This window comes from Trichomycterus rosablanca, chromosome 12 (assembly GCF_030014385.1).
Source record: "Trichomycterus rosablanca isolate fTriRos1 chromosome 12, fTriRos1.hap1, whole genome shotgun sequence".
NCBI lineage: Eukaryota > Metazoa > Chordata > Actinopteri > Siluriformes > Trichomycteridae > Trichomycterus > Trichomycterus rosablanca.
Window position 1 is genome coordinate 1,969,523 of NC_085999.1, and position 22,730 is coordinate 1,992,252.

General features: G+C 41.5%; 1 protein-coding gene across 2 annotated transcripts in view; it reads left to right on the forward strand.

Annotated features, from left to right (window-relative positions):
• Window positions 1–4,084: 4,084 nt before the first annotated feature.
• The window catches only part of hdac4 (histone deacetylase 4), a 180,701-nt gene continuing 162,055 nt past the window's right edge, over window positions 4,085–22,730 (forward strand). For both annotated transcript variants that reach the window (XM_063006540.1, XM_063006541.1), the window contains exon 1: window positions 4,085–4,137. The gene's annotated coding sequence lies outside the window, so the exon portion shown is untranslated. The remainder of the gene's footprint in view (window positions 4,138–22,730) is intronic.

Sequence of the window (22,730 nt, forward strand, 5' to 3'; positions counted from 1 at the left end):
TGTAATTATAAGGAGTGTCCACATATTTTTGGGAACACAGTGTACATTATATCAGATCACAGGTTCGGTCTGGGCAGGGCCGGCATCGTAAATCGAGGCGTGGGAACCCGTGTTGGCTCTCACCGGAGCTGAGCGATCCCAGTCACTCCACTTAATTACAGTGACGAATAGCAGCCGGCTCTTTAAAGCCCAGCGTGCTTTCACAAACGTGACAAGCTCATTTACAGAATGTAAACAAATCCTACATTTACTGTAATCTAATTAGCACCTGAAGCAGTTCAGAGCAGCACGTTCTGCCCCCGCACGCGTTTACTCCTGTCCCCAGGTCCCGCTACGTTTAGCAGCCGATGGGTGTTTGTTTATGCTGAAGAAAGACATAAATATGAGGGACCATCTGATGGTATGGGCATGAAATCAAATCTCCAGCTGCTGGGCTGAATTTGGTATTATAATAAACATCAATACCTCAATACTAAGATTGTAACTTTTATACTTTTATACTATAGTCACTTAAGCAGAATCTGCTTCTTTTACAACCCCAATTCTGAAAAATTAGCACCATATGGAAAATGCAAATAAAAATAAAAAAGAAACACAGTGTTTTTAACAGAATGAACCTGAAATGTTTTATGTTTTGTTAATAAACATCCATTCCTGCATTTCAGACCTGCAACACGTTCCAAAAAAAGTTGGGACGGTGAAGCATTTACCACTCTGTAAGGTTGCTATTCCTTCTCATGACGTTTAAAAGACGTGTTGGCGATCACGTGTTTCCGTTATTTTGTCCCGTTTGTTTTGCAAACACGTCTTAAGGTGTAACAGTACAGGGTTTGAAATTCTCCACACATCCTCTATTGGGGACAGGTCAGGATTGCAGGCAGGCCAGTCCAGCACCCGCACCCTCTTCTTTGTAGTGTTGTTTAGAACAGTAGTGTGTAGAACATACACTGATCAGCCATAACATTATAACCATTGCCTTGTTTTTACACTCACTGTCCATTTTATCAGCTCCACTCACCATATAGAAGCACTTTGTAGTTCTACAATTATTAAGTCCATCTGTTTCTCTACATGCTTTGTTAGCCCCTTTCTTGCTGTTCTTCAATGGTCAGCACCCCCACAGGACCACCACAGATCAGGTATTATTTAGGCGGTGGATGATTCTCAGCACTGCAGTGACACTGACATGGTGGTGGTGTGTTAGTGCGTGTTGTGCTGGTATGAGTGGATCAGACACAGCTTCTTAATCGCAGAGATCTTGGAATACCGTATTTCTTAGCGAGTTCAGTTAGACCGCCGCACACTTTGCTGCGTTGGGGTCGCGATTTTTGCGCTTGCTGCGGCGCTCAAAGTGCAAAAAGCTTCTCATGTGAATGCGCCCGAACACTCAGCACTGTGTTTACATGGTTTATAATGTGAAGTAAGTGTTGAGTGAATGTGGAGGTTAGAATCTGGGCTCATTCTGTCGTTACTGTACGCTGGACTTAATGAGACGTGGCTACATCTAACTATTGTATTTCTGCTATAAGTTGAAGCACGTTGCTTTGTGTACAGAACGCCATAAACACGTGCTGCACTCTGTTTAATATGGAGCACTCGGACATGAACCCTGTTTACATTTAGTTCTGTGTTATATTGTTATGCCGTACAGTTTGTTGTTCAAATAAAAGAAGATTAAATGAGATTCTGAATCACATTTTTTGATGGAAAATTAATCGTTTAGATTAATCGACTAATCAATAAAGTAGTCTATAGATTAATTGATAGAAAAATAGGCATTAATGGCAGCTCTATTGGAAACCAAACGGATTTTAAGTAAATTCACTCATTGCTTTTGAACAGAGGCCTTAGGAATAAATGGTGGCATTCCGTGTTTGTCTACGAGATAAATAAGAGGACAACATACGAGCGAACGTAAAGAATCGGTCGCTGTTGTCTGGCAGTACAGGCCGACCGCTCATCCTTCATCAGCAAACAGTCCAGTTTTATCAGTGTGGAGTTTATTCCTGTTATCAGCTCACTGCAGAGTGTTTTCTCTTCTGGATAAGAGAGGCTGGAAAAAAAACAACATAAAACAGAGAGGAAATACAAAAGCAAGGCAGAATCCTTTCATTGTCTGTTTTACCACCGCTTTTTCCTGGTCAGGGTTGCGGTGGGATCAGTTCACTGGGGCATTGGCAGGAAACAGCCTGGACAGAAACGTCTCATACCTGCGGGACTTTAGTACCTCCAATTAACCTGATTGCATGTTTTTGGACTGTGGGGGGAAACCGGAGCTCCCAGAGGGAACCCACGCAGACACAGGGAGAACATGCAAACTCTGCACAGAAAGGACCCAGACAGCTCCACCTGGGAATCGAACCCAGGACCTTCTTTCTTTATTTGTAAAGCCCTTTAAACATAGTTTCACAAAGTGCTTTACAAAAGACAGCAATAAAATACAATTTCTGTATAAAATAATTAAAAGACAGAAAAAATGGAACATTTAAAGGTACAAATTCAACATTAAAAGCAGTGAAAGCAAAGAACCGAAGAAAAAACATTTTAAAAGCTAATCTAAACAGGTCTTAACCCTCCTCTTTAATATACCAAGGTCTTCCAGAGCCCTCAGGTCATAATGAAAGGAATGTAATCTAATCTAATATAACTTCAGCAGTATGTAGAATGTAGTAAATAAAGGGCGGCTCGGTGGGTAGCACTGTCGCCCGACAGCAAGAAGGTCCTGGGTTCGATCCCCAGGTGAGGCGGTCCGGGTCCTTTCTGTGTGAAGTTTGCATGTTCTCCCCGTGTCTGCGTGGGTTTCCTCCGGGAGCTCCGGTTTCCTTCCACAGTACAAAGAGATGGGGACTTGAGTCTGCAAACACAGCAACTTCAGACTCGACTCGGACTCGTTTCAAATGACTCGGACTCGACTCGTGACTCGCAAAAAATGACTTGTAGACAAGTACATATAATATATTTATGTATAATATATATAATATATATATTATAATAATATATATATACAGTATGTAATATATATCATATATAATATATATATATGATAATATATATATATGATCGACATCATTCTGTCATTTTCTGCTCTCTAATAATAATAATAATAATAATAATAATAATAACGCTGCGGCCGTTTTAAACTGCAACGCACACAATGTGTAAATGTTCCAGCCAGCTTCCGACGTAGTGATGAAGCGTCGCTCCCTACTTAAAATAGTGGAATACCCTACGTAGTGCACTTCACAGTAACATATAATGTGAATGGAACGCTCCTACAGAATTGGTGCTAATGACTGTAAGAACCGCTTTCTGAACCAATCAGAGCTTCTGATTGTAATTGTTAGTAAGAAATGCTGTTATTTGCATTTATTCAGTTTGCGTCACACAGACGACGTGGTAATGAAACGCTCGATCGGCTTTCTAACGACTTCCTGTTTTACTTCACAAGCGGGAAAAGTTTGGAGGTTTTTAATTATAAGCACATTTACAAAATAACGGATTCTGTTCCTAATGGGACGCACGCTTATAAATGTAAAAGTTACGAAGTAAAACGGCTAAATACACTCGCTAATCTGTTGTTGTCTTTTTATCTGAACTTACAGATTATGTGTTTATTTCTACGCTACATTTCCAATATATGTTTTGTGTAGATTATATTGACTCGTGACTCGACTCGGACTCGTATTTTGTGACTTGTGAACATCTCTGAGATACACTATACTAAATCGTCGTGACTGTGTTATAAATGTGATATTACACATGAACTGACGAGTCTTGTGTAATGAGTAACTACCGTTCCTGTCATAAATGCAACCAAAGCGTAAAACATGACGTTAAAATCCTAATAAATAATGAAACAAACACAATAAGAAGTATGTATTAAGTACTAGTGCACTACGTTGTACGCACTACCTAGTGCCCTAGTACGCGAGTATGCGTTTTGAACGCGGCCTCAGACTCGGAGTGGGCGGGGCTGAATCGGTTGGCCCCGCCCGCAGGACGGAACGCGGGCAGGCGTCACGTGATCCGTTCCGCCACAATCCAGTATGGCGGAATCTGTCCGAGGCTGAATGTTTCTGTGAACGGGATTATAAGTGGGTTTAATAGCGGAGGAGAAGCGCCGTGCGGGGAGAACAGGTGAGTACAGTTTAATACCAGTATTAGTGTCGCTGTGTGAAGCTGGACGGTTGGGGAAAATGCAGGAGAAAGTTGAGAAATGTCCGGTAGGAGCGGAAGCAATCACAACAACAGTGTGTGATGATGATGAGTCCCGCCGTTAGAGTCTAACTGTCACTCCGACTCAAGTTTATTCTCTTTATTTCTCTCCAAATCCGCTTTATATCTGTTTATCACACCGCTGCTGCTTTGTTTTAACTCTAGTAACTGATCTGTGTGCTTTATTCTGTGTAGTAAAGTCACCAGTGTAAAGTTTTGTAAAGTCAGTAATAGCTTACACAGCGTTCAGCCACCTGAGGGTAAAAGAGGAAGAGGACGGACAACTACAGGATAGATGGATAGAATCAGAAGAACAGAATGTTCTGGAGAAGCACTGTTCATGTGGATGCCTGCCTGAGACCTAACAGACTTATAATAATAACAACAACAACAACAACAACAACAACGTTATATAATAATGATAGTTAATGATAGTATTATTATAGTATTATTATTGTTATTATTAATAGTAGTGGTAATACCAATAATAATAATAATAACATGAATATTAATAGTAATAATGGTAATATAGTAGTCACAATATTTAAAGTAATATTAATAGTAACATACGTATACCAGTGCTCTTACAATAATAGAAATACAATAATCATTGTTCTAATAATGTATATACAGTGTATCACAAAAGTGAGTACACCCCTCACATTTCTGCAAATATTTTATTATATCTTTTCATGGGACAACACTATAGACATGAAACTTGGATATAACTTAGAGTAGTCAGTGTACAACTTGTATAGCAGTGTAGATTTACTGTCTTCTGAAAATAACTCAACACACAGCCATTAATGTCTAAATGGCTGGCAACATAAGTGAGTACACCCCACAGTGAACATGTCCAAATTGTGCCCAAAGTGTCAATATTTTGTGTGACCACCATTATTATCCAGCACTGCCTTAACCCTCCTGGGCATGGAATTCACCAGAGCTGCACAGGTTGCTACTGGAATCCTCTTCCACTCCTCCATGATGACATCACGGAGCTGGTGGATGTTAGACACCTTGAACTCCTCCACCTTCCACTTGAGGATGCGCCACAGGTGCTCAATTGGGTTTAGTCCATCACCTTTACCTTCAGCTTCCTCAGCAAGGCAGTTGACATCTTGGAGGTTGTGTTTGGGGTCGTTATCCTGTTGTAAAACTGCCATGAGGCCCAGTTTTCGAAGGGAGGGGATCATGCTCTGTTTCGGAATGTCACAGTACATGTTGGAATTCATGTTTCCCTCAATGAACTGCAGCTCCCCAGTGCCAGCAACACTCATGCAGCCCAAGACCATGATGCTACCACCACCATGCTTGACTGTAGGCAAGATACAGTTGTCTTGGTACTTCTCACCAGGGCGCCGCCACACATGCTGGACACCATCTGAGCCAAACAAGTTTATCTTGGTCTCGTCAGACCACAGGGCATTCCAGTAATCCATGTTCTTGGACTGCTTGTCTTCAGCAAACTGTTTGCTGGCTTTCTTGTGCGTCAGCTTCCTTCTGGGATGACGACCATGCAGACCGAGTTGATGCAGTGTGCGGCGTATGGTCTGAGCACTGACAGGCTGACCTCCCACGTCTTTAACCTCTGCAGCAATGCTGGCAGCACTCATGTGTCTATATTTTAAAGCCAACCTCTGGATATGACGCCGAACACGTGGACTCAACTTCTTTGGTCGACCCTGGCGAAGCCTGTTCCGAGTGGAACCTGTCCTGGAAAACCGCTGTATGACCTTGGCCACCGTGCTGTAGCTCAGTTTCAGGGTGTTAGCAATCTTCTTATAGCCCAGGCCATCTTTGTGGAGAGCAACAATTCTATTTCTCACATCCTCAGAGAGTTCTTTGCCATGAAGTGCCATGTTGAATATCCAGTGGCCAGTATGAGAGAATTGTACCCAAAACACCAAATTTAACAGCCCTGCTCCCCATTTACACCTGGGACCTTGACACAGGACACCAGGGAGGGACAACGACACATTTGGGCACAATTTGGACATGTTCACTGTGGGGTGTACTCACTTATGTTGCCAGCTATTTAGACATTAATGGCTGTGTGTTGAGTTATTTTCAGAAGACAGTAAATCTACACTGCTATACAAGCTGTACACTGACTACTCTAAGTTATATCCAAGTTTCATGTCTATAGTGTTGTCCCATGAAAAGATATAATGAAATATTTGCAGAAATGTGAGGGGTGTACTCACTTTTGTGATACACTGTATATATATATATATAATAGTAATAATAGCAGTAGTAACAATATAAAATAATATAAGACAGACAGACTATTATTATTGGGGGCGATTTGTAATGTTACAGCAGCTTCAAAAGTATAGCGATACAAAAATGTTTTACATATATATAAAAAATAGAAATATAAACATATATAATAACACACTTATACTAGTAACAAAACTACAATAGTAATAATAATATAAAAGTCATACTTGTAGTAATATCAGCTGATCTGTGTGCTTTATTCTGTGTATTAAGGTCTCCTAGGCAGTGGCGGAGCCAGACAATTTCCATAGGGGTGGCCAGACTGAGACCATTGCTCACACAGGGGTGGCACAGAAACTGATACCTTTTTTTATGTGGTCACTCACTCATTTACCTATACAGGCAGTAAGTGCCATGTAGAATTACATCACGAAGAATAATAAGCTTTTTTTCTCTCTTCATTTTCCCTGACAAGTGAAAAACCAGAATATAGCCTATAACCTTAACGTTATGAGGAAGAATTTCAAAGCTATTCCTTTGCAATACTTTATCATTTGGCTGCCAACTTGTGTGTAATGATGAGACTCATTTGAATCCCAGAACATGCTAGTGTGAATGCATGGAAAACAAATTTAAATTTTCTTTCAACAATATGATACAGACTGACCGACACTATTAAGCCAAATCAGCATTGAAAATTGACTTCACTTTTAACAGCCTTCTACAATGCTGGAGCTTCTTAAAACGGAATATATTCTTTTAAATAGAAGTGTTATTTAACTGCTATTAAATTGTTTTCAAACAAAATCCGCCCAATTAGGCGGATAACCGCCCAATCTGGCAACACCGGAACGCGCAGAGCCCGGTTGCGCCTTTATTCGTAGCTCGCCACAAATACTACTAAATAGTAATAGTAGTACTAGTAGCACTAAGTAGTACTGCTTCTGTAATTGTGTTGGTGGTTGACCTTTATGTCGAGTGTATTACTGCACGGTTTTGGGGGAGAACTACTTCTTTGAGGTGCGCTGTTGAATTGCGTCCCTGTGAGAACCTGCGTGCAGAAATGCTTCCGCAAAAAAAGTTGCCGGCAAAGCGGTGATGGGGGGGCCGGAGGGGTGGCCGAAGATTCATTTATGGTGGCCATGGCCACCACTGGCCACCCCCTGGCTCCGCCCCTGCTCCTAGGTAAAGTTTTGTAAAGTCAGTAATAGCTTACACAGCGTTCATCCACCTGAGGGTAAAAGAGGGTAAAAGAGGAAGAGGACGGACAGCTACAGGATAGATGGATAGAATCAGAAGGACAGAATGTTCTGGACGAACACTGTTCATATGGATGCCTGCCTGATACAGAACAGACTTATAATGATAAATAATAACATTATATTAATAATAATAATAATTAGGATGATGAAAGTTATAATAGTAATAATAGTAGTAGTAACAATATAATAATAACAAACAAAATAATAATAGCAATAATAAAGACAGTCATACTCGTATTAATATTAGTAATAACAACAAGTAATAATCTTTTATTATTCCACAGAGGGAAATTTGCAGTGTTACAGCAGCTTCAAAAGTATAGAGATATAACAAAATAGAAACATAAAGATATATACAAGTTACAAAAAAATAGTAAACTATAATAGTATGTAATATAATACTGGGTAGCACTGTCGCCGCACAGCAAGAAGGTCCTGGTTCGATCCCCAGGTGGGGCGGTCCTGGTCCTTTCTGTGTGGAGCATGTTCTCCCCGTGTCTGCTCCGGTTTCCTCCTACAGTCCAAAAACATGCAGCCAGGCTAACTGGAGACGCTGAATTGTCCAATAGGTACCTATAGGTATAGGAATAAGAATAGTACTAATAATTATAATAATCAATGTCTTGTTTACAAAAAAAGGGCGTTTAGAAGATGCTTTTTATCCAAAGCGACTTCAGTACTGTAACAGTATACTGTCTAAGCAATTAAGGGTTAAGGGCCTTGCTCAAGGGTCCAACAGTGGCAACCTGGCAGAGGTGGGACTTGAACCAGGCTACAACTGCCCTGTAATAAAATATCATAGTAATACTAATACTAGTAATACTAACAATATAATAGTAATAATAGTAGTAGTATTAAGACTAATAATTACAAAAATAATGATAGTAATAATAATAGTTTTAATTACAATAGAAATAACAATATTAATAGTAATAACAACAATCTTGTTTAACTATTTACGAATACAGTGATGTTTCAGTGATGTAGATTTGATCCCCCCCAGTGTTGAGCTCATGGCTACGAAAGTAATAATAATAATATTAATAATAATAATAGTAGCAATAAAAAAAATGAAATAAAAACAATAATAATAATAATAATAGCAATAATAGTAACAATAAAAAAAAAAGCAATAATAGTAATAATTAAAAAAAAAATAATAATAGCAATAATAGTAACAATAAGAACAATATTAAAAATAAGAAAAATAAGAAAAACAATAATAATAATAATAATAATAATACTAACAATAATAGTAATAATAATAGCAATAATAGTAACAATAAAATAAATAATAGTAACGATAATAATAATAATAATAAAAATAATAAAAACAATAATAATAATAGTAACAATAATAAAAACAATAATAATAATAATAAAAAAAAACAATATTATTAATAATAATAATAATAATAGTAATAATAATAAAAATAATAATAATAATAGCAATAATAGTAACAATAAGAACAATAATAAAAATAATAAAAACAATAATAATAATAATAATAATAGTAATAATAGTAATAATAGTAACAATAAAAAAAATTATAATAACGATAATAATAATAATAATAAAAATAATAAAAATAATAAAAACAATAATAATAATAGTAACAATAATAAAAACAATAATAATAATAAAAAACAAAAAAACAATATTATTAATAATAATAATAGTAATAATAGTAATAATAGTAATAATAATAATAATAGTAATAATAGTAATAATAATAATAATAGTAATAATAGTAATAATAATAATAATAATAGTAATAATAGTAATAATAATAATAATAATAGTAATAATAATAATAATAATAGATAATGCACATGAGCAGTCAGTAAAACACTAATGTAGCACAAATGAAAACAGCGGTGTGTTCCAGTCCTGTTGCTCCAACAGCAATAGTAATAATAGTAGTACTAACCATATAACAACAATATAATAGTATTAATAAGTAGTAGTAATAGTACTAATAATAACAAAAGTAATGATAGTAGTAAAATTGCCAAAATAGTGTTTTTATTTTCATAATTACTTAAGAACTGAATTAGGATTGAGTAGATCAGTTTATTGACGTTGATAGAAGAGTATTTAATAGTAATAATAGACGGTTGTACAGTGACTGTATTACAGCAGTGGTGTATAATACCTGGATGTCTCAGCGTGTTATTATTAGACTTTATTCTATGTTGACGTGTTTGTGTTTTGAGGAATTGCTGCACAATCTTGATCCCAGCGCCCGTGTCATTCGTAACGTGCTCCGTGTGATTCAGATCTGGGTACTGGGGAGGCGTCTGAGGTCAACCGTGCTTACTGGGATGTTCATGAGACCAGTTTGAGATGACTCTGACTATAATTTTTCCCTCTAGTTTTGCTTTCAAGTTAGTCGCATCCAATTCCCCTGATTAAGAAGGGTCCTGACTAACACACGCCCTCTGGAACGTGTGCAGTACCAACCTGAGACGGAGATCCGTATCGGCGTCCCTGTGCAGCGCCATCGATCGTCCAGCAGAGGTCGTAACTGCAGCAGTTATCGCCCATATAGGCGCCCGACCCGCCGTTAGCCAAGCTGAGATTCGAACTCGCGAATTTATTACTTAAAATGATTTGAATATGAGGATTTTTGAGGATAATTAAAGGAAACCGGAGTCATTTAGTCATATCCAATTGCCCTATTGTATAGATCTAAAGTCCTGACCGAGGAGAGCCGTGACTAACACACACACACACGCTCCGAAACGTGCGCTGTGCACGACCGCTTCTTTTCACCTGCGTCAGGTGATCGTCTGTCGTTTATCGGAATGATTTGAACGTGAGGATAATTAAGAACGTGCTTATTCGTCTGGATCGCAGCGTACACCACGCGGCACAACCTGTACCGCCAGCGTCGGGCGTAGATCATCGCGGTGACCGCAACACTGCAGAGGAATGCGACCGTCGATCGGCATTCCAACCCGAATTCCTTGTTGAGGCAGCCGTGGGACTGGAGCAATTTCAGCCTTTGTGTAACGAGATCCTGTCGGAAGCTCGTCCGTCCACATTCCGCTTTCCAAGGTCCAGTTTCAGAGGAGGGAGGAGGTCGGAGCGGCTTTCCGAGAACTCGAGGAACCGAGTCGCGACCCGGCCTCGCGCACGGGGCCGCGCGCCAGCTTTTTTTTTTATAGGCAGGGTCGATCGGTTTGGAGTGATGAACGGGGGCCGTTCGATTCAGATGCGGCTGCATTTGCAGCAGACAAAACGAAGAGCTGCCGTTAATGAGAGCCGCGCAGTGACAGTGAGCTGCCTCGCTGCCTCGCTGCCTCAGTAGTAGGGCTGCAACTAACGATTATTTTAGTAGTCGACTAATCTGACGATTATTTTTTCGATTACATTTACATTTACATTTTCAGCATTTAGCAGACGTTCTTATCCAGAGCGACTTACAGAAGTGCTTCCACAGTGAACATTTCATTTCTTAAGTTTAGATAGACAACAGTCGAAGAACACAACTCTGCTAAAACCTGTTAGAACCAAAGTGCCTTTTTATTTATTTTTATTTTATTTTTTTTAATGGAAAAGATTGGAATAAAGTGTTAGTAAATAAGTACAAGTCAGCCTAAGTGTTTAGTAAAAAGGTGATGAAGGTTTTTAATCGTTTTTTAAAGACAGCAAGAGACTCAGATGTTCGGACAGACAGAGGAAGTTCATTCCACAATTTGGGCGCTAGAACAGAGAACAGCCTTGATGCTTGTCTTCCTTTAGTCCTGGATGGAGGCTCAAGTCGAGCGAGACTAGAGGCTCGGAGGTTGCGCGGTACAGAGCGGGGTTTGATTAGGCCTCGAAGGTAGCTTGGGGTCCATTTTTGGCTTTGTAGGCGAGCGTCAGTGTTTTAAACTGAATGCGTGCAGCTACAGGAAGCCAGTGAAGAGAACGTAGCAGTGGGGTGATGTGGCAGTGTTTGGGTTGGTTAAAGACCAGACGTGCAGCTGCATTTTGAATGAGCTGTAAGGGTTTGATAGTGGCCATGGGAGCTCCTGCCAGGAGGGAGTTGCAGTCGTCCAACCGAGAGATTACAAGTGATTGCACCAGAATCTGGGTAGCTTCTCTGGAGAGAAATGGCCGAATCTTCCTGATGTTGTACAGGAGGAACCGGCACGATCTCGTCATGTTGGTTATATAAGGAGAGAAGGTCAGCTGGTTATCCAGGACAACACCAAGACTTCTTAGTCGACTAGTCAACGATTATTTATGTCCTACCCTCCATCTCTGCCTTAACATAACAAAACCCTGTTACGTTATTTAAGTTCCAATATCAAATTAAAATAATGACCCATGAAACATGAATATGAAACTTAAGCTTGATGGTTTAATTAAAAGCTTCGGGCAGCATTAGAAGCTGTTATGTTTCAGAAGTTATCACTCCGGAAGTCAAAAACATTTATAACATGTGGTTGAGAAACATGTGAATGCTGTCTGTGAAGATCTCATCCATCTGAGGGGAGCATGACCCTCTTCTCATCCACACTCCATCGCTTAGTGCTATTAATAGAAAGCACAAAAGAGAAAGCTGTATTAATGATCACAAACTGAAGGCTGTGCATCATAGTTTATTATAAATAGTGTACCGGCTATGCCAACTAAACCATAACAGGTTAAATATCTTAACTGAATTATCTGCTGAGCTAACTAGCTAGCATTAAGTGGATGAGGTTTATTATTTAGAACGAATGCTCTCATCAACGTGAGCAAAGAATATGGAAGACGAGACGGGGTAACGTCAGGCTATGATGTTAAGTTATATAACGTCACTCATATAAATGACACTTAACGCGTTCGCTAGCTAACAAACCCGGAATAGCGAACTCTTGGGAAGTTTTCCGACAAGTACGCTAGCATTAACAAACGTTAACTACGTTGGTTAAAGCACAAAGCGGTGTAAAAACGTACCTGTGCAGAATAACGCTGCTCATCACGGCTGCAAGGCGTTTCACCGTGTATACTGTCACACTAACGTAGTTACTGGAATCAAATAAATACCTGACCAGACAGGTGAACTCATCATAATAAACAGACGGGAGCTAACGCGCTGTAAAACTGGCTTTTCCTGCAGCCCGTGTCGACGTGACGCCACGCACACCGAATCCATCAGCGCCGGTCTGACTGTTCCAGGATCTGTTACCATGATTATAGCGCTCGAAGTAAATGAATGAAGGTTAATGAATGCTTTTGCTTTTCCTGCTCCCGGCTGGTTACTGACGCTAATACAGGTAAATGATGCCGGTTTACTGTTCTAGATTAGATTTAGGATCAAGTCCAAATAAAAAATACGTTGTTTTGATTTTACGGACTAAGAGAGGGGGAGCGCTGGTCCGTAAAATGCCTTTTGTCTAAAACGGCGGGGGTGCGAAAATATTCGAAAACACATCACTAAGGTCCACAAAAGTGCTAAACATGCTCATATGATCAACAGTAAAATAAACAACGTACGTAGATCTGTAAACATGTCATGTAAATATTAAAATTGCTGTACTGCACTACTGGGGAGGAATTTCACTTGGCTTGTTTCTCTGTGATGGTACAGTGGGACTCAGAGTTTCTATCATTCTGAACCTGGAGCTCTGCTGGTGGCTACTGGAGCAGCGCTGGTGCAGAACTGAGCTCTAGAACTTACAAAAATGAAGCATAAAACACAGAGAAAAAAGGCGAGAACAGAGCGAGCCTCCCGACGCTGGATTTTAAACGATCAGACCGGACATTCGGTTTTCCAGATATGGTCCGTTAAATCTGGAATCTGTTAAATCGTGATGAGGAGGAGAGGTGGTGTTGTTTGGAAGGCGTGTCACCTCTATGAGCTTTTCTTTTTGTCTGCTGCCGTTGCTTCCTTCCTTCGGCCCCATGTTGTTTTATCCATCCATCCATCCATCCATCCATCTATTCATATATTCATCCATCCATCCATCTATTCATCCATCCATCTATTCATATATTCATCCATCCATCCATCCATCCATCTATTCATATATTCATCCATCCATCCATCCATCTATTCATATATTCATCCATCCATCCATCCATCCATCTATTCATATATTCATCCATCCATCCATCTATTCATCCATCCATCTATTCATATATTCATCCATCCATCCATCCATCCATCTATTCATATATTCATCCATCCATCCATCTATCTATTCATATATTCATCCATCCATCCATCCATCCATCCATCTATTCATATATTCATCCATCCATCCATCCATCTATTCATATATTCATCCATCCATCCATCTATCTATTCATATATTCATCCATCCATCCATCCATCTATCTATTCATATATTCATCCATCCATCCATCCATCCATCTATTCATATATTCATCCATCCATCCATCCATCTATTCATATATTCATCCATCCATCCATCTATCTATTCATATATTCATCCATCCATCCATCCATCCATCTATTCATATATTCATCCATCCATCCATCCATCCATCTATTCATATATTCATCCATCCATCCATCTATTCATCCATCCATCCATCTATTCATATATTCATATATTCATCCATCCATCCATCCATCTATCTATTCATATATTCATCCATCCATCCATCCATCTATTCATATATTCATCCATCCATCCATCTATCTATTCATATATTCATCCATCCATCCATCCATCCATCTATTCATATATTCATCCATCCATCCATCCATCTATTCATATATTCATCCATCCATCCATCCATCTATTCATATATTCATCCATCCATCCATCCATCCATCTATTCATATATTCATCCATCCATCCATCTATTCATATATTCATATATTCATCCATCCATCCATCCATCCATCCATCTATTCATATATTCATATATTCATCCATCCATCCATCCATCCATTCATATATTCATTCATGCATTCAAACTGAGATGTGGTTCGAGGTTCCACTGTAATTGATGTTATATAGCTTCTAGCTGTATGTTTGGCTAGAACGTGTGTATGGGATCTGACCTCAGTAATTAGGAAAGGTGTCCACATACTTTTGGCCGCATTCCGGTCGTCCCTGTTTTGCATTTCTGAATGTAAAATGGGATCTAAACACGTTAGCTCAAATCGCCGGGATTTATTTACATGACGTCTTTCATCTCTGGGTGGAATGTTACCGGGGAGCCGGATCGACGGCACAGATCACGGTAACGTAACCCCGACCCGTAACACCGACCCGTAACCCCGACCAGTAACCCCGACCCGTAACCCTTACCCGTAACCCCGACCCGTAACACCGACCCGTAACCCCGACCCGTAACCCTTACCCGTAACCCCGACCCGTAACACCGACCCGTAACCCCGACCCGTAACCCCGACCCGTAACCCCGACCCGTAACCCCGACCCGTAACACAGACCCGTAACCCCGACCAGTAACCCCGACCCGTAACCCTTACCCGTAACCCCGACCCGTAACACCGACCCGTAACACCGACCCGTAACCCTTACCCGTAACCCCGACCCGTAACCCCGACCCGTAACACCGACCCGTAACCCTGACCCGTAACCCTTACCCGTAACCCCGACCCGTAACACCGACCCGTAACCCTTACCCTTACCCCGACCCGTAACCCCGACCCGTAACACCGACCCGTAACCCTGACCCGTAACCCTTACCCGTAACCCCGACCCGTAACCCCGACCCGTAACCCCGACCCGTAACCCCGACCCGTAACCCTTACCCGTAACCCCGACCCGTAACCCCGACCCGTAACCCTTACCCGTAACCCCGACCCGTAACCCCGACCCGTAACACCGACCCGTAACCCTGACCCGTAACCCTTACCCGTAACCCCGACCCGTAACCCCGACCCGTAACCCTGACCCGTAACCCTTACCCGTAACCCCGACCCGTAACCCCGACCCGTAACCCCGACCCGTAACCCTGACCCGTAACCCTTACCCGTAACCCCGACCCGTAACCCTTACCCGTAACCCCGACCCGTAACCCCGACCCGTAACCCCGACCCGTAACCCCGACCCGTAACCCCGACCCGTAACCCTTACCCGTAACCCCGACCCGTAACCCCGACCCGTAACCCCGACCCGTAACCCCGACCCGTAACCCTGACCCGTAACCCTTACCCGTAACCCCGACCCGTAACCCCGACCCGTAACCCTGACCCGTAACCCTTACCCGTAACCCCGACCCGTAACCCCGACCCGTAACCCCGACCCGTAACCCTTACCCGTAACCCCGACCCGTAACCCCGACCCGTAACCCTTACCCGTAACCCCGACCCGTAACCCCGACCCGTAACCCTTACCCGTAACCCCGACCCGTAACCCCGACCCGTAACCAGTTAGACTCTGTGAACGATCAGCTCGGTGAAACGGCCGAGTCGGGAGGGTTTTCGGTCCCCTGTAATTACGCCGTCACCCCCCCCCCGGTTAGAACGGTGAGGAGCCGCGTGTTTGGACACGACCTGGATTATAAAAAACAATGAGACGCACCGGCGCTAACATCTCTGCATTGTGTTTGACGTTTCCACATACAGCTGAGCGCTAAAGTTTGCATACCTTCGACTGGGCCAGACACACACACACACACACACACACACACCCTGCATGCGTCGCCGTATACGCCGGGTTCGGAAAGTATTCAGCCCCCTTGACTTTTTGCATACTGCTTCAGTGCTAACAATGACGAAATGAAAACACTATTTTAGGCTTCGTCAGAGCCGCCGGGGGCCTCCTGGAAACATCTCGACAAGCTTCGCACACCTGGATTTAGGCGCTTTATTCCATCCGTCATGTCAGATCCTCTCGGACTCCGTCAGACAGCATTTTTCAACCTGAACTGGTTCTGTTCGGGCTTCTTCGTTGGCACCGAGGATGCGTCACCGACAGGGGGCGCTGTGCGACACGCGACGCAAATAGACTCTAGTAACGAGCTCTCCGTGCGCAGAGATCACCTGCGAGCTTTTGTGCTGCTGTTACAGATGTTTGGTTGTTCCAGAAAGCAAGCATGAGTGATAAGGAGACGTTCTCGTTCCTCTAGAGCAGGGGTGTCAAACTCACGGCCCGCGGGAGAGCTTAAACGACTGTACGATTGTTGTGATGGTTCGAGTCGTTACAGAGACGCACTTATAATTTAATGGCACTCCTGCGCCTTTAAGCCTTTAACTGTTGACATCGTAGTCATGGCTACTAACTTTGACCTTCGCTGAGAAGCCATGTGACTTTTACGGCAAAAGAACGCGGGTAGTAATGTAAACAATAATAATAAATATAAATAATTATCTTGTAATATAATACCAAAGCATCGTCTGTAAGTCGTGGCATTTATATTCTCAGTTGTTAGTAAATGTTTAGTGAGTATATCACAGCGTTTTAGTTACAAATTTACCGTAATTAAATACAATCGTTACCGTTACTATAGCAATTAGTATCTTTACACAAAATTTTAATTCGTTAACGCTATTTTACGTTTGGTAAAATCTCATATTGTACCAGATGTAACACTTGACTACAGCTGTGTGCTTTTACTGTATTAAGTTCTTTATTGTTTTTATTGTTTGTATTTTTACTTCATTCTGGTGCACACAGTGTATCACACAGCTGGCGAGCAAATAAACCGACTGTATTCTGAAGGGAGCTGTCTGTCTGTCTGTCTGTCTGTCTGTCTGTCTGGGTCTGTCTGTCTGTCTGTCTGAGAAAGGGCTATAAACTATTAGTGAGGGCAGAACAATTGTCTTAAAATACACTAAAATCCTAAACAAACTGCATCTTTCAAAATGCAGGCTGATTTTGTGACCTACAAAGTGACACATCCCACCAGTAGATGATGTTACACATATTTACACATGATCCTAAAATGTACAAGAAGATAAGTAAGAAAATTAAGCAGAAGGAGGAAATGTAATGAAAGTGAAAACAAGTTTGTGCTTCAGGAAAGGAAACCGGTGCGTCTCTTGTGTTATGAGGCCGTGTCTGTGGTAAAGGAGGACGATATAAATGCAGAATTCAGCCTCCAGGAAAAACAACAGACTGCAATCAGAGCAGGATACGTTACAATCGGCCCTTTGAGGGCCACAATAATGCTGATGTGGCCCTCGGTGAAAATGGGGTTGACACCCCTGCTCTAGAGCTTGGTTCATGCAAAAAAAAAAGACAATTCCTTGGTTCCAGTTGGGAACTTGTGTTCCCGGTCTGGAATCTACAACCCCGAATCAGAAAATAATTGGGACGGCATGGAAAAAGCAAATAAAATAAAAACACGAAGCTCGTTACATTGACTTTGACTTTTATTTGATGTCAGACAGGATGAACCTGAGATATTTCATCTAATATCTGCTCAACTTCATTTCATTTATTAATAAACATCCATTCCTGCATTTCAGACCTGCAACACATTCCAAAATAAGTTGGGACAGTAGAGCATTTCCACTTTGTAATGCTGCCGTTCATTTTCACCACTTAAAAGAGGTTTTGGCACCGAGGAGAGCGAGTGATTTAGTGTTTCAGCTTTTATTTGGTCCCGTTCCTCCTGCAAACACGTCTTAAGATGTACAGCAGTACGGGGGGGGGGGGGGGGGGGGTCGGACAGGTCAGGACTGCAGGCATCCCAACCAAGATGCCAGTGTTGACACTCTTGATCAAGGCTTTGGATAAAAGTGTCCCAAATGTTTTGCACTGCGCTGTTACACCGAGTGCCGTGGGGCAGAACATCCCTCTGCGCCACCCGGGCACCAGAGAACATGGACATTTTAAATTCGCGAAGATATTTTTATGATTTTTGAGGGGCTGGAAGATGCCGTGCTTAAAAAAAACGATCGACGGCGATGACGGCGCAGCTCAGACCCGGCCGGGTGCACGTCTGGAACCCACCTCATTTCCTGTTCGGTGTGGAGCCGAAAATAGCCTGTTCTGTGCAAAGGGAGCCGTGTGGGCTCGGTCTGCGGCGAGTTTACTAGCAGCTCGCTAATGTAGCGCCGCCTCACCTCACCAGGACCAGACTGACCGGCTCGGAGACGTTGAAGACGGTTCCAGGATTCGTCGTTATTCTTTGTCGGCGCAGGGTCGTATAACCGAGCCGAGAAAACCACCGGCACTGAGCCTAACGGCGACCGCAGAACCACGCCTTAAGTGTCGCCCTGCCACCGCCGGCCGCCCGGCTCTGGAGTCCACCTCGCGAGTGGAACCGTCCCCCAATAAAAGGTGTGGAGCGTATTCGTTCTGGATGCAAACCACGCCGGCTGAAGGTGGCCGTAAATTCCGTTTCTCAACACGCGTGTACGAGGGGACGCTCTGAAAAGGTCAGACCACGATCTGAGTTCATCTTGCGAGGGGCGGACGGTCATCCATCTCTAGAAAATTCAATCCGAAAGCCCGTTAGCCTGAGTCGTTAGGGTAAGGGATCGTTTATCTCTGACCTCTTTTGAGAACAGTTGTTGAAAATGCGGATCATTTTAGAGCCGCTTGAGAAGAATTTGGCGCTCTTTTAAATTTCGGGTCGATATTTCGGGTCTCACTTTTCGGCCGTTCTGTATCATCGGTGTTCTGTAATGAATTAAAGCTGTTTTACTACAAGATCCTGTAAACCTGATAGAGCTTTTCCACCAAAAGAACCATGGTTCTGGTTCTTGAACCGGTTCTGTTCGGGTGTTTTGTAGAGAACCGACCCGCGTTTCCACCAGTTTTTGGGAACCAAGCCTGCGTCATCAACGGTGGGCGTCACACAACGAAAGTAAAGAGTAACATGATGGTGGAGCGTGTAGATTAACTGTGGGGATTTGTGCTGCTGTTACAGATGTTGGTTTTTATGTAAAAAGCGTGGATCAGCTGTCGGTGATAAGAAGACGTGACGTGTTTGTCTCAGTTGTTGTTTTCTTTAGTTCACGATGTGAGAAACGTTTTGTGCTTCACTCTCACCGCGACTCTGCAGCTCCAGGTTCTGAATCCACAAAAAGCTTCAACTAAATAAAGAGTAACGTGGCTGAATGTACTAAGAGTACCACTCAAGAACTACAATTATCTACGTTATTACTGGTTATAAGTGTCTCTGTACTGGTTATAAGTGTCTGTACTGGTTATAAGTGTCTCTGTACTGGTTATAAGCGCTCTGTACTGGTTATAAGTGTCTCTGTACTGGTTATAAGTGTCGCTGTACTGGTTATAAGCGCTCTGTACTGGTTATAAGCGCTCTGTACTGGTTATAAGTGTCTCTGTACTGGTTATAAGTGTCTCTGTACTGGTTATAAGCGCTCTGTACTGGTTATAAGTGTCGCTGTACTGGTTATAAGCGCTCTGTACTGGTTATAAGTGTCTCTGTACTGGTTATAAGAACTCTGTACTGCCCAAATTCATCACTCAGTGTTTTAGTACAATAAGCCATGTTGCACTTTTTACGTTAAGCGGTTTATTCTGTCCGGGTGACTTTTACCTCTTCATATCAAACAGTTCATCTCATTTGAGGCGCTTTGAAAATATCAGCGGCAAACTGGATCAAAATTTAATCAGATGAACTTTAAAAGATGAAAGTGAAGCACAAACGCGGTTTAGCAGCTTCTCAAACCTCTATAACCTGACACGCCCACAGATGACGTCACGGTTCGCTCTGTAAAACCCAGTATTCTGAGGTGCCAGATTAGACGCTAGTTCGCTCTCTGGAACCTCTTTATTTCGGTGGAAACACGCGGAACCGGTTCATAATCATGTTCGCGAACCGGAACCGGAACCGTTCCGCGTCGGTGGAAAAGGGGTAAGAGAGGAACTGTCAGGGCCCAAAGATTATACAGTAAGACTTCCAGATACGAACCGGTTCTGCTCCGAGGGTGGTAAAGTTAGCCTAAGCATTCAGCTCATGAGCGTTCAATACCTGTAGCTCATATATCAAGTCTTACAGCTATTTGTACCTAATTAAATTATTATAAAAGTTAATTTACACAGGGCTATACGGTATGGCCAAAAATCTTTTTTTTACAGCAGATCGTGGTATTTTTTATTTTATTTTGCATGACAGGGACTTTTTGTAGGTCTGTTTCTTATTCTACTGTCGAGTACATGAAATATAAAATATTTTAATGTCATCATGTATATATTAAAGGTTTGGTGTACTATAAAGAGATTCTGAGTAAAAATTTTTTGAAGGAAAATCAATCGCTTAGATCAATCAATTAATCGATAAAATAGTCTATAGATTAATCGATAGAAAAATAGTCGTTAGTGGCGGCCCTTATTTTTTGAATGTGTCTATACATTTTCCTCTTGGGTGGATGTATTCTGTATTGGGTGGATATTCCAATTATAAGTCAATATAATTTTTTATATTGACTTATATATTATTTGATAACCCTAATTTCCAGCCGATCGAATCTTATATAATTAACTTGATAAAAAACACTTTATATGTATATAAGGATAGCATTTTCCAAGGAGATTTTAATTCATTTACTTATTTATCTTTTATTGACTTTCATTGTCTATAACAGGGGTGGGCAATTAAATTTTCGAAGGGGCCACATAAGAAACTGGGACTGTTGTGGAGGGCCGGACCAATAAGGTGAACTTAATTCTGCTCAATATTCATTTTATCTCTTTATTTACATTTTCAGCATTTAGCAGACGCCTTTATCCAAAGTGACTTACAATAAAGTTACACTATACAGTCTGAGCAATTGGGGGTTAAGGGCCAGCAGCAACGTGGCGGTGGTGGGGCTTGAACCAGCGACCTTCTGGTTACTAGTCCAGTACCTTAAGCACTAGGCTACAACTGCTCACTCTTTATTAAAAGCAGTAATTGTACAGTTCTAATAAGCTGTTAATGTTTAGATGTTATAATCAGAAAATTAGAAGTAGGCAGAGTAAAAACATCAACATTATTTTACTATTTAAACAAACAAATGCAAAAAAAAAACAAATGTGAACAAAATGTGCAGGTTTTTCAACTTTACACTATTTTGTTTTGAGTCTAATTACCACATTTGTTTTTCAGTCCTTTGTTATTGTTGGATATTCTTTTTAAAATCACTGAGCTGGTCCTGACTGCTTCAGTTCTGGATGTGTTAAACTTTATAAAAAGTATTTGTTGCTTTTGCAGTTTAGTTAGTGAAGCTTCAGGTGTGACGCTCTGCATCGTTCATGTTCTTGTATTTATTTCTCAGTTTAGTACCGTAACAGCGATTTAAAGCCTAAATTGTGATCGTTAACCAGCTTTACATCTGACTTTAGTAAACAAATACTTCAGAAGTTCATGTCTTGTTAAAAACTCGACCGTCAATCACATTCAGTTCTGTTCGCCTTACGGTGAAGCTGATACACTCGCACACATGTAAATTGAAACTTGCGGATATTTAAAGACACAGCGCTCCCGTCAAAAACAATCCTGTTATATTGCATGTGTGATGTACGTCTGATTTTTAATTGCCACGAACCTCATGCGGGCCGGTTGGGGATGTCTCTCTTGGGGCCGTACAATGCCCAGGTCTGCTCTATAATATACTTTTGGTACAAGATTTATTTTAGATTTATTTGACATGATTGTAATTCCTGACTGAAAGACCCGAATCACTTCCTCACCACTGAATTAATCTTTCCTCTCTCATCAACTAGTTCGTCTGCTTCTTTTTCAGCTGTGGATGCTCGTTCACTCACAGCTGTTGAACTCATTTCGCCGCTAATATCCACCGTGTTGTAGGTAGCGTGGCGTAGGGCTGGGCGATTTTCACGATTAATGTTAGAATGTGACAATCGTGATTGTTTACATACTTTATATTTTAATTAGGGCTGTCGAAGTTAACGCGATAATAACGCATTAACGCAATCTCAATTTAACGCGATTTTAAAAAATAGTGCCGTTAACGCAGATTCTAGTTCATGTTGAGACTTGACTGGTAGAACAAACGTTTTAACGTCGGACTTGCCACCGTTTTTCATTTGCGGTTTGTTAAAATAATATAACTGAGCGTCGTAGGGATGCACTTGCATAATAAAGAAATAAATACACGCTATATTCACAAGTTGTCGGGAGCAAAACACTTT